Consider the following 17,989-nt stretch of genomic DNA (forward strand, 5'->3'; position numbering starts at 1 on the left):
CCTCGAGATCTTCTCCTCTAGAAATGTTGTTGGAGTTCTATCAGTGGATGGATTATCCATGTTTGTATCATGTCACTATGTCATCTACAGCAAATATATATATATAAGAATTATAAGTTAAGATATTTTAAAAATAAACGATTAAATTGTTTAAAATATTTTTATACTTTGATGCGATTTTGGACGGAATGAGACACTATTAATCAAGACAGCTCTCTTGCGACTTAGGTAATGTGCATTGAATGAATGTGAAATAAAAATCTGGTGAAAATATAAAATGTGTTAGCCGATTTTGAAATTTATGTCATAATTATTCAATATATTCTTTTAATTTTTTGAAAATAATCACTCAAACAAAAAATTAAAATTTCAATAATAATGTTCAAGCAGTGATTATTGTAATAATTTAATTATTGGATTTTCTTTTTAACAATGATTTTGATTTTTAACTTTACCCCTAAGAGCTTAACGCAATGCCATGTGGACCAAGTCGGGTACAGGCGGCCCCCTCTTATTGATTAGTGCGGTATCATCTGCTCAACCGGACTTTTTTTTTTCTTTTCTTTTGTCATTTATTATTTACTAATCAAAGTGCTTTTGTAAGTTGAGATATTAAAACAATTTATTAAATAGTAGTAGATTTGATCTACGTAAATAATTAAAAATAATGAAGTTTTTATACCGATTAATTATAAAAAAAAAGCATTTGATAAGCAATAAAATTTTTTTAAGCATTCATTATTAAGTTTTATTTATAATTATTAATAAAAATAATGTATTGGGCATACATGTGGCAAATAACTTTTAAAGAAAACGAATAATTAATATTTTTTTCTTGTAGCTTGAGCGGCATTCGCCTGTCTCTTCCATAACCTGAATTGCCGGAAGGCAAGTGATGACTGAAATTAAAAAAAAAAAAATTTTATTTTTTTATTGATATTTACAACTGTATAAAAAAATACAACAAGTAAATTTGATCATAATGATATGATACAGCATGTAGAGAAACTACCCAGTAGTAGAACTCTAAAAACAGTTTACAATATAAGGTCACAAGGCTATCTTCTTTTCAGGCGCCTCGGAGGATTACCAGGAATGGAAGAGGAAGCAAGGTTAGAAGCTAGTGGGTTTTGGTGGTTAGGGAATTTATTATGGAAGGAATTATATCGGTTTCGGGCTAGATCGGTTACATAAGGAACATTTAGGTCTTTATGTATGGTTTTATTAGTAACAAAAGACTGAAATAAAAAAAAAATTATTTATTCTATTAAAACTAATAATTCTATTTAAAAAAAAAATTAATGGAAATGCGGTGGCACCGTGGTAATGCGCGATGCTACTAACTCCAAGGGCCCCGGGCTCGAATCCGGCTCGGCAGAAAATTTTTTTCTGTTACACTGTAGCCATGAGCCAACGCTCTAAGTTCTGGAGCCCTATTGGGGTCCACCTAGCCTCCTTGCACAACCGTTGGTCTAGTAACAGAACTCCCTTACAAAGTATTGAACCCCTGACCCTTCATGGATTGTAGCTATACAGATTTAATTTTTTTTAATAATCATAATTAAATTGTAAATTGATTAGAGTACAAATATAATTTTTAATTAAAATTAAGAGTTACTTTTATATCGATTAATTTCTTATAAGGTTTATTCGAATTTAATTCCAATCTTAATATAGATAAAAATATGATTTTAACTTTTTTTTATAATGGCAGGTTTCCTTTGTTCTCTATTAAGTCCAATTAATGTTCAATTTTCGCATTTTAACAAGTTTTTTGTCATGGCAGTTCCGTCAGGAATTCAAAATATCTTTTGTTAGTCATGTTTTTTTTTCACAAGTTTTTCCTTTCCACAATCGATATGAGATGATACGATTTGCTACCAGTAAAGGAGAAATACTATCGTGCTTTAGTATTCCATCACATTCCCAGTTTACGTTGGATCTAAACTATGTTTCATGGAGGATGAACGTGACTGGTGTCAAGTCAAGTTCTGAGAAAGTCTTAGTTTAATTTCCTGTTAGTGAAGTCCTGATTGCGTAGTCTCGTAGTATTTTTCCTTTGATGACGCTTTTTATTCACCCATATTGTTTTCAATTGTAACTTATTTTAACATAACATCACTTGTAGCCATTTTATTTATAAAGTTGTGGAATAAGTTATTAACATTTCATATCTAGTTAGCGTATATATTTTTTCTGAATAAATTCCTGCCTCCCTGTGTTCATCAGAATGTTTACATTTATACTTGATTATTATTAGTTTGGACATTAGTTTTTAAATGCATTTTTCAATATTTTGGTATAAACTTTGTGATATTTTAGTCATGGCAGTATGTTTTTAGTTTAATTAAAATTAATTTTAATTTATGCATAAATGACTGTGGTGCACCCATCACGTAACTGTCGTTATCATATGCAGAGATCAGATGTTTGTTTTTCGATTTGATCCTGTCTCTATATTTTCTTTTCTATCTTTTACTTATGGAATCCTCATACAAGGCTAAAAAGACAAGAAACTGCTCGTCGATTTCGACTATTACAACATTTACTAAACAAACTGTCTAAATTACCAATCCATTACAAAAGACTGATCTACATGACTATTATAAGGCCTATCTGAACATACGGAGTTGAGTTTTGGGGCTTCACTCAACCATCAAATTCCTCTTGAATCCAATCCTTAAAGTGTAAAATCCTTAATGGTCCTTACTTTGTCACAAATCAAGTCATCCATCAGGACCTCTATGTTCCATATGTTGCCGATTTGGCCAGAACCAGATACCATTCCTGCCATGGTAAACTCCTCAACCATCCAAATCCACTTGTTTCTAACCTGGCTTCTCCTTCATTACCTAATAATCCTCCTAGGCGTCTGAAAAGAAGATGGCCTCGAGATCTTCTCCTCTAGAAATGTTGTTGGAGTTCTATCAGTGGATGGATTATCCATGTTTGTATCATGTCACTATGTCATCTACAGCAAATTTATTTGTATACAGTTATAAATAAATTATTAAATAAATAAACAATAAAATATCTTTTACTTATTCAACACAGTTTTTGATTTTAGTATTTATCTATTATTTAATACTGTCAACAGTGAGAATTTCTTATTTATTTCAAATACAAAAAATTTAAGGTACTAAAGTAAAATATTTTTTTTCATAACCCCTATTTTTGAAATTTATTGTTTTTAGCATGAATATATATACCAATATATATTTTGATTCTGTTGACTGTTTCTTTCTTATACTGTGGCCTACATTTTAAGGAGTTTTTGAGTTGTAATTTTGTTGTAGTGGGCGTTCTTTGAATTTTATAATGTGTGAACTTGGATGGCCATGTCAACTATATCAGTGAGAATAAGACCTATCTGCTATTGAAAAGTTTCATTTCTACGTTGATTTACTGAATTATTAAAAATCATTATAGCCGTTAGTGAGAAAAACGAAAAATTGTGTAAAATCTATTTTATAAATTAGCACTTATTGTCGATCGATTTATCGATTTAATTGCTGTCACACTCCTTCATTTACGGGCATGTGTAATTTCAGTGTCCTTACCCTATTTTGTTTTTCAGCTAGGCTGACAACAGACACACAAACCAACACACGAGACTTGGTCGTTTGAATTCGAAAATGACCACTAAATGAAAACTGGAATTTAAAATTTTTCAGCATCGGAATATTTCCCCTTACTATACATTTGATATGTAGATAAGTAAAGTAAAAACTTAAGAGCATAAAATTGAAAATATACCTTCCATAATAGTTTGATTTGTTTAACTTATTAATAATAGGGGGAGGGGGAATGACTAGAAATAATAAAATTTAAAATTAATAAAATAAAATAATTTTTAATGTTTCGTTTTCTTTTTAAAAAAAAATTTATTTTTTATTTTTATTATTTTGTACCTCACATTATGCTTGTTATTTTACTTGGCCAATTCAGTCTGTTTGTAGACTAGAGGCTAAATAAATGAATTAAAAATGTATGTATGTATACTCTTGTGAATTCTATAATTTCGAATTTTTCTTATTTTATCAAGTGATAACTGGTTCGTTTTAGTAGCATAATTTTATCAAATGCTACACTTAGAGCGCTCTAAATTGAGAGCATTTATATGGCGTTCATAAACTTTTTAGTATACCTAATGAAAGTTAAATTAGCCATAGTTTCTTTTTATAGGTGATTCTAGGTGGAATATATATTCAAGTTATTGCGCTATGTTTTTTATTTACAAACATTGCGGTGAAGGTGTTTGCTCTTTCAGTTGACTTATCTGACTCATCAGATATTGCGTTTGTTACTTTCATATTTTTTTTTTTTTTTACCACTAGAATAATAGAAATATGTCAGTCCTAATATATGACAGCTTCCTCAGGGTTCATTTTAATTGATTTAAAAAAAATAGTTTTAATTAAATTAATTATTAAAAGGAAAGAAAAATCCAAAGTATCAAAAGTATCATTATGTTTAAAAAAAAATATTTGATTATTTTTACAAATATTTTCTACAATTATCAGCTACCTATTTTTATTATAAAATTTATTGAAAATAGCCTTGAAATTTTTCATCTGAACGGTTTTTGAGAAATATTTGTACTTTCCCATCAAAATTGAATTTGTCCCTTAGTGATATAATAAATGTACTCCAATTACCTATTCAATAAAATATTTGTTTACATTTGTCATATGTTTCAAGACTAATTTTTGATTTGAAGTTATTTTTTTTCATATGACACTTTTAGACAGGGACCAAAATTCGTGTTCTTAGAATACAAATGTCTCCAGATAGAAAAAAAGAATACAAAAACATGTTCTCGTCTTTACAATTAAAGTTTATTAATATGTTCTGTTATGAGTGCATGTTTATTATGTTATATAATTTATGTTTTTTATGTCCATTATGTATACTTATTCTTTTTTTTTTAAATAATAAAATTAATAGGAGGGTGAGAAAAAAAAATACCTATGCAATAATTCATTTTAGTTTTTACATAAAAATTAGGTATTGAAAAGTAAAAATATTATATTATACTAGGTGGCGTGACGTGTGAAGGGGGACGAGAAATGTAGTATAAGTCACAAGATTTCCATTGTAGAAGTACATTGTTTTAAAAACCTCGAAATATTTTCTAATTTTTACTTACTCTTAAACTAACAATTCACATATATTTTTGCAACTATTTAACAAATATAATTTGTTTATAAATTAAATTAAATTAATTCCATCGATTAATGGTTGTACATTCTTCGTTATAATAAGGAGTTATCGGAAATTGAAAATGATGACTTCAGCTGATGAACATAGTCCCTCCTTAGAAGGCGCGTTACCTAAACATTAGGTATAAATGAGTTAACGCCTTCCCTTCGTGTTGGAAATACACTTGTAAACTATTTGCAAAACAGGTATGGTACCATATATATTGATTTAAATCCTCTTAGGACGTAAACGTGAAAATTTTTTTCATCCCGGAGAGTTTAGGGAAGAACTTTCCACACATCTTATGGAACCAAAATTAAAAAATACATTTTTTTTTGTATTATACATATAATATATTTATTGATTTAATATATAGAGAATAAATTTTAAAACAAGGATGCGCCTATATATTTTAGAAAATGAGAAAAACTAACATTTAAATTAAAATATGCTTGAAGTACTACCAATGGGTGGTTCCTTTCCTAGTTTTCAAGTATTTAAAAACATAAATCCAATTTACTTATTGTATTTATTATTTTGTGCAGATGTAAATTACATTAAATAAATAAATAAATATATATATAAACAGAATGACATAAAGTAAATAATTGTACAGAATGGAATTAATAAAATAAAGTGATGAGAGAAGTGGAAAATAAAATGTATACATAGGTAATTTACAAAGTAGGTAAATTAACATAATTAAGCAAATAAAATAAAAATGAAGTTATATAATGCAAAGAAATATGAATATTAACTATTAATTTATTAATAGTTTTTCTTTATTGCTATTTACATCTGTACATTATAATACATTTAGTAAATCTGATCTAAGTTAAATTGTAGTGTTACAGGCGTGTAGAGAAACTACCCATCGGTAGCAATCTAATGACATTTTACATTAGCTAGTCTCGTGGCCATCTTCTTTTCAGGCGCCTCGGAGGATTGTCAGGAATGGAAGAGGATTCAAGGTTAGAAACTAGGGGGTTTTAGTGGTTAGAGAGTTTATAATGGAAGGAGTGATATCTGGTTCGGGCTAGATCGGTTACATAGGGAACATTAAGATCTTTATGTATGATTTTTATTAATAATTTAAAAATTAAAATTGAGAGAAAGAAGAAATATGTAACCATAATAATAGAAAAAGAGGCAAAATATAAGTAAAATTTAACGAAAGAAATAAATTGAAAAAAATATATATTTTTTGAAAACAATAATAATAATTTTGCCTCTTTATCTATTATTATGGTAACATGTTTCATTTTTTACATATATTTTCTTTCTCTGAATTTTCTTTTTCTTTTCATAATTTTAATTTTTAAATTATTAATAAACTAGTATATTCATATTTCTTTGCACTATATAACTTTATTTTTATTTTATTTCCTTCATTATGTTATTTTACCTACTTATTCAATTACCTATGTATACATTTTATTAATTCCATTCTGTACAATTATTTGCTTTATGTCATTCTGTTTATATTTTCTATATTCATTGGTTGTTATCTTGTACTGTTCTTAGCCCTGATGAAGGCTAGAAATTCTAGCTGAAACGTTAGCACGATTAAATAAGTTAATGCAACTTATTTGTGTTTTAATTTGACCGAACCCCCAACCATCTTCTAAGTCATCCACGGTCAACTATCTCTCATAATTAAAAAAAAAAAAATTAAAATTAAAATCATATCCACCATTGTGTTAAAATGTGCTCCATATTTATATCATATTGTGTTTGTTACAATGTATATTCCGGATCAATATAAAGGTGTTTATTTATAGGCCAAATACCTTATATAGTATACTTAACTAAATCTCTTGGTTTTCATTCGCTTGTTTATGATTAAGAAGCCTTGAAGGATTATTTACAATGGTAATTATTGTCTCTTATCCCATTTGCAATGGAGTTTGTTAAATACTCTGCAATTCTATTCTAGTTAATCCCATTGTTACCCAGTTTCACTGCACTTGTTTTTAAGTAATCATATATTTTTTCAAATTGTTTTTCTTTTAAACTAAGTTTAATTTCCGTAGTTGATTTTTTATTTATTAATTTTTAAGTATGCCTTCAAAGAAAAGAACTCCCACAATTCATCGCATTGTGAGATAATGAAATGCTTGAAAATTAATAAATTTCCGTAATAACTTTTTTTTTTCTTTATTTTTTTTTTTTTAAAGTTCCAGAAAGTATTTAAAAAATATATAAATATAAATGAGTATATAATTTCATAGTCATAGATGTGAATATCACTAATAATTGGTATTCAACGACAGATAATATATATATATTTTTTATTTTATAAAACTCTAATTTTTGAAAATGATTTTATGTGTGATTAAAGATATTAGTTATACTAACATCTCTATTTAGTGGATGAGTTCAATTATTATAAGCCGAAATAATATCTGAACCCAAATTTAATTAAGATAAAAATTTTATTCTTGTTGTTAAACTTATTTGGAAGTTGTCCAGTACAATTCTAAATATTCATTCGTAAAATCGTACCTTAATTTTTCTATTTATTGAATTATTTACAAATATTTATACTTAAAATATTCTTTGCCCATCACATCATACATGCTTTTTAACTAGTAATAGAATTATAATAATATTATGATATATTTTCCTACAAAATTCAATGTACAATATTATCTCTTACATAAATTTATTATATAAAGCAATCAATATGGACTAAATGTTTAACAATCCATTTTAAAATCGCGTCGTTAATTATTAAAAATTATTATTTAAAAAAAAAAGTTTTATATGGAGTACATAAAAAATACTATAATTTTGACTCTTGAATATGATATAATTATAAATAGAATTTGACCACGAAACTTGATAAGAGTTTTTGTATGTTTGGGATTTTATTTAATTTGATCGACATTGAATATTAGGAATGATTATTTTTTTTTTACAAATTTTATAAAATTTAATATTTTGATTACTGATTTTTGTAAGCTCTAGAATACTCTATAAGTGAAATAAATATTTGGGATGGTACTGCTTGGGTTGTACGATACTCGTTTTTGATTACTTACCATGTTTTTTGTTTTTTTTAACAAGTGATATGAATTGTATCATTAAAAAAAATTGTTGCTGTTATAGAGTAATAAAAAAAAAAAATCACTTTTAGAAATTATGAAGACGCGATCTGTTAATTTTATTTTGGATAGACAAAGTCGAAAGCTATTTTTTTATTGTTTCAATTGAGATTGGTTGGTTAGTGTTCTAAAACTTTAGCTCATTAAAAAATATTATAGTTTTGAAAGATCATATAAAAATTAATAACAGTGATAATTTTTTTTACTATTTACTTGTTGTTATATGCCTCTATTATTAAGTGTAAACCTAACAAATATGTAGTAGTGATAATTTCCAGAAGTCTGCAGCGGCTTTTCTCAGATTCACTCCGGAATATTGATCTCTCTCCTGCCTGGACTTCTGGATACTAGGAGGAACTCTTGCCATATAATTTGACTAAGATATATATATTTTATATAATACGTGAGTCATATATAACTTTATTACTAATAATTTTATGTAGGGGAATCAATTTGTCTAAAATTCGTTATGTAATTTACTCAAACAAAGAAAAAAATAGCAAATTTGTAGTATAATCTATTTATTATATTAAACTTGTGAGGAAATAAGTTCATTGAAATGTTTAATTTTTAATTAGACAGGGCAGAATTATGAATGTTATTAAAATTAATAGTTATCGTCAATAAAATTTTATTAAGTTAACACTGTTTTTCTCATAATGTCCAGAAAGTTAAAATTTACTAGACTTGTAAGTACTTTTGGTTCTTGCTGCTCTCAGAGGCATTGGTACAATATTTTTTTAGAAAAGTAGGTAGGAAGAAGACAAATTCTTACTATTTTGCTCATGTTTTCAAATTATGCTTATATTCCGGTTCAGAAACAAAACAAAAAAACGTAGTTTTTTTCTGATATTTTCCTCATTCATTATTTCTTAAAGACATTACTATCATTTCCACAAACGTTTACGATAATTTCTGTTTATATGGGCGATATAAAATCTTACCTCATATTGATTTTTTTTAAATTCCTTTTTATTGACTTTCTTTCTTCTTTATAATAGGTGTTATTTAAATAATAAATCTCAATTATTTCAGAAAATAAAATTCCATCTTATGTATAAGAAAAATTTTCCTTCTATTTCTTTCATGTATTTCTAAATATATATATATATAAAATTTTTTTCGAAATAGTGATATTATACCTCTGGAATTTAGAGTAGAAAAATAATTAGATTATGTTATCCTTCAAACAATTAGAGTAACGTTTTTCATATATTCATAGTATACTATATATTTATAGTATGAATAATGTAGATCTATATATGCCTCTTTTGTGTTGACATTTTATTTTATTTGCCGGGAATTGCACTTTACAACAATATTTTTCTTTTCTATTCATACAAAACAAAACATGATATCTATATTATCTCATCTTCAAAATATTTTGCTGGTAGGAACAAGACTTACATTATGCTTTTTAGGTTTTCGAAAATGTGGTGCTGGGTCGAAATATTTGACCTGAAGAACGGCAACTCCACTAGAAACTTAACAACTTGTGAGTTGTAAACCGTGACGTAGGTGTTAGTATTGTTTGGTCTGCCTTTGTTGATATGAGCTGCGACGGGGTTTGCTGTAAGTATGTAGAAAACGATTTTTTTGTAGTGTCCTTACCGAAATTCAGTTTCTCAAGTTTTCAATTTAAAAAAAAAACTTATGCTATTTTTCAGTTATGCGGGTTTTGCCGAAATGCCTCTGTGCGAATTTTAATTACTGTCTAACAGTAATTGCTTCAGTTATTTGTGAATCGATTTAATGATTTGTTTGTGTTAAAGAAATAATATTTCTTATTATTTTCCTTGGTATCTTTAGCCTCATATACGTTGTGAAGAAGACTTAGTAACATCAAGTTACGATAACTATTAGTTAATTACTTAATTAAGTTAATTACTACATTCAGGCTAATTACTTTAAAAATTATTTTTTCTTAAATGCAATTACTTACGTACTACTGCATTTTTTTTTAAATTCCTAACAGTTCCTAATATTGTTTGCTTTAAGAGGTCATGCTATTTTTAGATTTCTAAGATGGCCGTAAGTGATCACCAATCACCAGGTTTTCTCCTGTCTTTGATGTAAAGTTCCATACTCTAACATAATCAATAACTAATAAAAATCAATTTTTATTAGCCAGTGTTGCTAGTTATAGATTTAGAATTGAGTAAATGGTAGCTATAAACCAGAACAAACAGGAATCGTTATCTTTTATTACAACGTTGCATTTACCAAGTTGTTGAACTGGTTTTGATAATATTTGTTCGCTATTTGAATGATTTCTAGGACTCTTTTTGAATGGATTCTTTCATAAATATATTCTTTAAAATATATTTTCTCAATTGGTAATTGTTGTTAACTGTGCATTTACTTTCAGTTTTTCCAAAATAATTAATTTGTCAGTCGTTTATAGTATTAATTATATTTTCACCAGTATTGTAGATAAATTTTTAAAAAAAGTTCACATTTTTGGTGATTGGATTATAGATGTTAATTTGTTTTTGTTTTTTTTTTGTTCCAATTATGTGTCTTAATTCACATAATTTTTTTGCTTGAATTAGATTCTTAATAATGAGCTTTATAATTTTTAATTTTTTTATTATTTTCACGATACGATATATAATATTTTGGCGGTAAAGTTCTCCTTTTTTTTTTTTTTTTTTTTTTTTTTTTTTTTTTTTTTTTTTTTTATCTTCATTGATAAATTCTGTTGTAAAGAATATTTTATGTACCAAACCTTTTTACTGATTAATGTAAGTTTATCCTATATTTTTTGAAATATTAATTATATTTTATATCTGATTTAATATATATTTCCATTTTATTATTGATGGTACACTTACGACGCTATAATTAATTACTAATGAAATATACTATGTAATTAAAGGACGATATAATAATTTTGTTCTTATTTAATTTTTTTCCGCTCACTTTATGTATTCCCTCATTTTTCAAATTGATCTTTCTTTGTTTATTAAAAATCTTGCATTATACTTTTTTTTTTCTTTTATTAACTTCAAATACATTTCACTAGTGTTTAAGTACAAATGAGTTAAATTTAAAGAAAGAAAAATCAATAATCAATATATCTTTTTTCAATTTAAACTATAGTTTCGAATTTGACTCGTAAAAATACTTAATATTGTTTAATATAGATAATTGTAAAAACTTTCTTTCTTTTTTTTTTCTAGTATTACAGAAATCAAACATATATATCTTCTTTATCATTTTTGTGGCTTTCTGTGGTTAATTTGATGAGAACCTTTATTTGTTCAGTATACATTCTACAAATACTCTCTTTAATAAAAGAACGAAATTAAAGCCACACAAATAAATTTAGTTTCCCTTTTTCATGCAAAATAAAAAAAAAAACTCCTGGAAATAGTGTAAGGACTTCTCATGATTAAAAAATATATTTATCCAAAAAAAAAATTCACAACTTTATCGAAATACTTATGACAGGACACGACAAATACAAATTATATATATTATGGCTACCTAATTTACATTTATATTTGTATAAATACTCTTAATACAGAAGATATCATAAGACCGTATCTTAGATTCGTCGATTTTGTGTTATCGATGTATTTAAGTAAGTTGCTCAGAATTTCCTCATTGCATTTTTACTGGTTTTTTTTTTCTTCGTATATTATTTTATTATAAATTATCATATGAAGACAAAGACTATTTTTATATCGATTTATTACATTATTGCCTCATTGGAATAGTATTTATCATTTCTGTACCTAATCTTTTTCCTATGTAGTAGTTATGGATTAGAAGGCACTTATCGACTGCCTTACTAATTACGGATGTATTTTTAATTAAGGAACTGAATCACCATTATGGGCTGAACATTGCGGTTGGGGTCTATTATATATTTATTATATCTTCTATGTTAGCCTACAAATATCGATTTTTCTAATGTAAAACTATCGATCCTAACAAAGACTAAGAGGGGTATGGGATAAAATAGCCTAAGCGGGGAGGGGAGGTACCTGCTCCGCCGCCATTTTGGTTCGTCCAAGGCCTCCCTCGGGGCACGTGGTCCTGGCATCCTCTGTGTCCTCACGTCATTCAGCTTGGTCTCCTCTATTTGTATATGGTATAATTTACGAAATTATAACTATTTATATATATATATCTATTATAAATTATAACTATGATTATAATGATATCAAGACGGTTCGATTCCTCAATTGTAATAAATACTTTCACGATAAAATGGATGGTACTGAAACCGTTATTAACCATAATACATTAATTTTAATGTGTTGTAACGGTAATTCGAAATTTTTAGTTATAATGGAATTTATATTATATTATACAATAATTCTAATGAAATATTGTTTTTCTAAAACCTCACAAATAATTTTTTTTTTAAAGGCAGCACATACAAAATGGTTATGGTATGAGCGTACAGATGTCCATTTTCCCTATTTCAGGACTGATATTATATCTGTTTGCTATATAAAATTATTTATTAATGATTCTATAATAAAGCAGTAAAAATTATTTATAAACCAATTTATAAAAAATCCTATTAATAATAGTAAATTTTGAAAGTTTCCCTCTTACTCTTAAACTATACGTTAAATAATATATTAATGCAACTAAATAGTTCTGGAATTATTTACCATTCCTTACCTCAAACCAGATTTACATAAAATAAAATAGAAAATACGAAGTTAATTAATAATTTAAAAGTTTGTTAGATTTTCCTAATTTAATTTTTTTTTAATAAAATAAAATTATAAACAATAATTACTTTGTATAATTATAATTATTGACTTATTTTAGTTATGGTTTCCTCCTTCGGTTTCCCTAATTTGAAAATAAAGTAATTTTATCATATTAATATTTTCAAACAGGTTTGATTCTTATATTTGTTTTTAATTTGAAGAAACTTTTCCCATAATAAAATTTTCAATTTTAATATTTTTTCAGGAACCTGTTTTTGTTTTCTTTAGTTTTATATTTCCGATACTTAGTGTATCACAAGTATTAACACAAACGTGAGATAATCTTTGTGGAACCACCGGGCTTATTCATTTTTTTTGTTATACTTGAATTTCAGCATACATTGAGTTTAGTTTTTCCATTTATTATCAAATAATTTTTAACATGAGGAAAAACCTCGTATACGACAATGTATTCTGTTGCTTTATTCATAAATCGTTATTTATTTATTTTATTTTATTTATTAATAATACAACCGTTGCCTATAAAACTATACTAACCTTATACGTCTACATAAAAAAATACATCCAATGTTTTACTCTTACTGCTTACCTTTTTCCATTTATCGTTTGTATTATATTCTACTGATATATTTTTTATTGTTGATTATTTAATTATTTAAAATTTATTTAGGAATATTTGAACATTGAGTATTACACCATAATTGTTTCCTTAATGAACCATTTGATAATTGTGTAAAATAGGTTTTTTCTTTGAACTACAAAATCCATTGTTCAGGTTATGACAAATACTGAAATATCTACATTTCTTTTGAATATTATAGATAAAGAGACAATCAGATGTAAGTGGTGTTTAGAATGAGATATATATTGTGAGTTACAATGGGAAAGTCGTTCCAGGCCTGATATTGAACTCACGAAATCTTATCAGTCGGCGGGAGATTAGTCAGCAGAGATAAGAGAAATTTAATAAGAAAAAGATATTTTCAAAGCTAATGACGTCTCCAAGCCAATTTGATATTTAAGTTTACGGCCAACTTAATGAACATAAAATTTAGAAATTTTTTTTTAGATTTTTATACAGATGTAAGTGGAAATGAAATTATAATCTATCATATGGTTAGTTTTCTTGTATAGCATTTATCCAAATGCTTACACACTTGGGCGCATTTAAAACATTTTATTTTGCAAATTTTTACGTGACTGTATGTACAAAGTCGCCTCAAAATTTTGTTTCCCATTTCAAGAGATAAAATTTAAAAAACAAATTAAAATTATATTTAATTTATTTCAAAATGTTGACCGATTTGAGGATTCATACGCCCATATCTCGGCCATTTATGAAGATACAGGAAAAATTTAAATTTAAATTATTTTGGAATTATACGATAATATTAAAAGAACAAAAATAATGATTAAATTTATTAATATTGATTGTTCTACATATTTTATTACTCTTATTTCACAGCTTTCTTTGGCACCCCAAGAATATATTGGTTAACCAAAATATTGGTTATTTAAAGTGTATGTTGTGTGTTTTTGTAATTGATTCCACTCATTAAAACTTATTGGATGGTTACAATGATTTATATGAAAGGATTGATTATCCATTTACAAATAATCAACTTTGTGTTTGGAAATGTGTGATAATTTAAAGCCCTATAATTTTTTATAAATTTGAATTGTTTTGTTTTGTTCAAATATCGTGTGCTGTCCATGACTAATTAAGAAAATTGGTTTTAATTTTACAGCTATTTAGAACACCTTATGTTCTTATGCTTATCGACATATAAAGATGAGTGAAAATAAGAGTAATTTAATATTGCGATTTGAGTCTAGAATACTCAATTTCGGGCTTCTTAAAACTACTACAACATAATGTTTAGTAAAATTAAACAAGGCTCTTTTTAAAAAGCAATAGATATTTAAAATATTCTTTTTAAATCCTTAATTTTGTTCTAAAATGCCAAAATGTTCTTTTCCTCGAAAAATCAATTGAGGAGTATTTCGTTGCACTGAAAAAAAAAAAGTTTCGTGACTATTAATCATTGTATTTTATTCATGCTATAGAAATTAAGAAGATTGATTATTATATCAGCATTATTATATTAATGCTTAATTCATTTATAATTGTTATAAATTATTTTTTTAAATTATTACACTAGTTACGTAATACTGGATAATTTATTGATTGGAGAAGTTTGTCGGGGGGTGCAGTCAGCAAAGAACAACATAAATAAACAAAACCATATTTATTTATTTTATGCCGACGTTTCGACCTGAGTTTCAGGTCTTCATCAGCGGTTGTGGCGTAGAAGGTAGGCTAGTAACTGTGTAGACTAGTAATTAATTTATTGAGTGTTATAATATTAGTATTAATTTACGTGTGCATGTATGTAAGATATTTCAAGTCTGTGTTTATAATGAGAAATAAATAATTTTATTATTCAGTTTTATTATTGGAAATTCTATTACTGTAACAGAAAAAAATAATTGACACTTTAAATAACTTAGTATTTGAAATACTAATAAAAGAAACAAGGGACAAGAACAAACGAAAACATCTGGCCATGTTCCGCAGGTGTGCGTCCTGCCAACCTTCCTTGCAAGTATTTCTAAAGGGACTTTTCTACCTGCATCCTGCATTATGTTAGTTTGCTTCAATTGGTTTCGTTATGTGCGAACTTCGTGAAATGGCAATGTATGAGCTCAGTTTGGGAAATATTAAATGATTTTAAAATTATAGCTAAATTGTTATGGATTGTATGTTTTCTCGTAACTAATTCTAACTAAGTATCTATCGGCTGAAATTAGCAACTAAGTAATTTTTTTTGTTATAAAGTATAAAGAACTTAAAAATTAATAATTAACAATTACTGTTAACTTAGGTCCAGCTAACTATTGCCAACTTATCCGTAAACAATTTTTAAAATAATATTGTGTACCTTTTTTTTTTAGATAACAGTTAAATATTTACTGCCTGTGGTTCTACTTTTATTCATAGTTAATAAATTTAGAAACAGAAATTGAACTTATTGTAATTTATTTAAATAAATATAAAAATTTATAGTTCTAAAAACGGCCCTTTTTCGGTTTATTTTTTATTAGTTTATTTTTTATTTCTACCGAAAATAAATATATCCATTTTGGGAAAATTATTATAGAAGCATCTCTGAACTATGTTAACTTCTTTTTTAATGTTGATGTAATAACTCCTTTTTGATATAGGAAAATTTAAATTTTGAAATAAATTAAATTAGTTGTAGTGGTAAAAAATAATTACTTTTCAGCAGTAAAGATCGATGAATCTGAATAGTTTTAAACGAATTAAAATTTTTTCTCAAGGTTTGATCACATCTGGTTATTCCGTTTATCTTATCTATTAAACCATATAATTTAACTTATCTATATGGATATATTTATTAATTAATGTATAATAGGTGAGAATTGTGTAGTGCCTGATGTTGCGAATTCAAGCTTTGGTATAGTTCTGTGTGGTGGTATGCAACGATTGTTGGTCCTTACAGGACCTATTGGTTTCTTTCGGATTAATTATTATTAATCACTGTTAATAATAACTGTAAATATCAATAATAATCGTTTTCTACGTACCTTATTGTACCTAACCTGGTTTAAATCTAAATCTCTATAGATACTGATTTTAACGGGTTTGTTTGTATGGATATAATTAGAAATAACACAATATTCAAAATCATATTTTGGTTTACCTCACTAGGTTTTCTTGAAATTACTTTCCTATAATTCATTATTCACCTTGAAATTTAAATCGTCCATTATATTTACCAATCTGCCGTTATTTGTTTTTTATTAGGGTAATTAATTGGTTATTTTATTTAGAAATAACAGTTAAAAGAGTTAAAATAAAATAGTTTCTTATCTGAGCTATTCTTGGGTGATAGATTGTTGATTACTCAGGGCTACGTAACAGTTTCTCAAAATATGCGTTGGTGACAGCTTGTTTTCATTGGGACAGAAATTGAGAGAAAGTTCTGGTTTGCTCCTAATAATAGCCCTCTTAGTGTTGCTAAATGACGTTATGTCCTTTGTCAAATCGTTTCTAATATATGCTTCTTTACCATAGAAAGTGTATAATTTCATAATTAAAGAAAAATCTTAACTCAGATTTATAATGAGTTTTTCTGATTCGTAATATTGATTTTAGTTTTTAAATATCAGATTTTGACATTGGTTGAATAAATGTTTAGTCAGATGATGGATGACGAATAATTTCTAATTTTTTTTTGGTTTAATAGTGCTATCTGCGAATGGATCATCCTTGATTCGAATAAAGTTATTTGTTATTTACTATCCGTTTTAAACATCTAATTAATCCAATAAAAAATTACGAAAACAAACTACTAATTGTTGTTTTGAATCAATCACCTACATCAATTTAAAATACATTTCTATTGTGTTGAGCAATTAATTTATTAGTTATTATGGAATTATCTATAAAATTTTAACAAATGTTCATTTCTTTGCTTTATACTTTATTTAAAAATTAATATGTCATCTATAAATCACTTGATTATTTTGATTAGATAATATAAAATATTAAATATAGTTTTATTTAAATGATTATCTAAGGTAAAACATGACCAATACATTTAAATTATTCATTGTTTTCGAATAACGTATGATTTGTTTATCTTTATGGAACATAGAGAATAAGTTATAATTTTATCCGAAATCTGTTATTTTAGATATGATCTTATAATTTGTCTAGAGATTGGTTTTATTATTCAATTAAAATAAATTATATCTTATATCTAAATTATATTACTTCGAATTTCCAACGTTTTAGCTATCATTGAGGACAATCTTAATACATTTACAGCCTCATATTCAATTATTAAAAATTTTAGTAGACTATTTTTCCAAGGTCTATTTTGTCAAATTAATCAATAAAACAATATGGGAATTATATTTATTAATAATGAACTTTCCTTATTTTATGTTTAATTA

General features: G+C 26.3%; 1 protein-coding gene across 4 annotated transcripts in view; it reads left to right on the forward strand.

The window, feature by feature from the left end:
- The window catches only part of LOC106684681 (uncharacterized), a 188,480-nt gene that overhangs the window by 62,834 nt on the left and 107,657 nt on the right, over positions 1-17,989 (forward strand). The window lies entirely within an intron of this gene.

Source organism: Halyomorpha halys, unplaced genomic scaffold (assembly GCF_000696795.3).
Source record: "Halyomorpha halys isolate HHAL.00 unplaced genomic scaffold, Hhal_1.1 Scaffold30.1, whole genome shotgun sequence".
Lineage (NCBI taxonomy): Eukaryota > Metazoa > Arthropoda > Insecta > Hemiptera > Pentatomidae > Halyomorpha > Halyomorpha halys.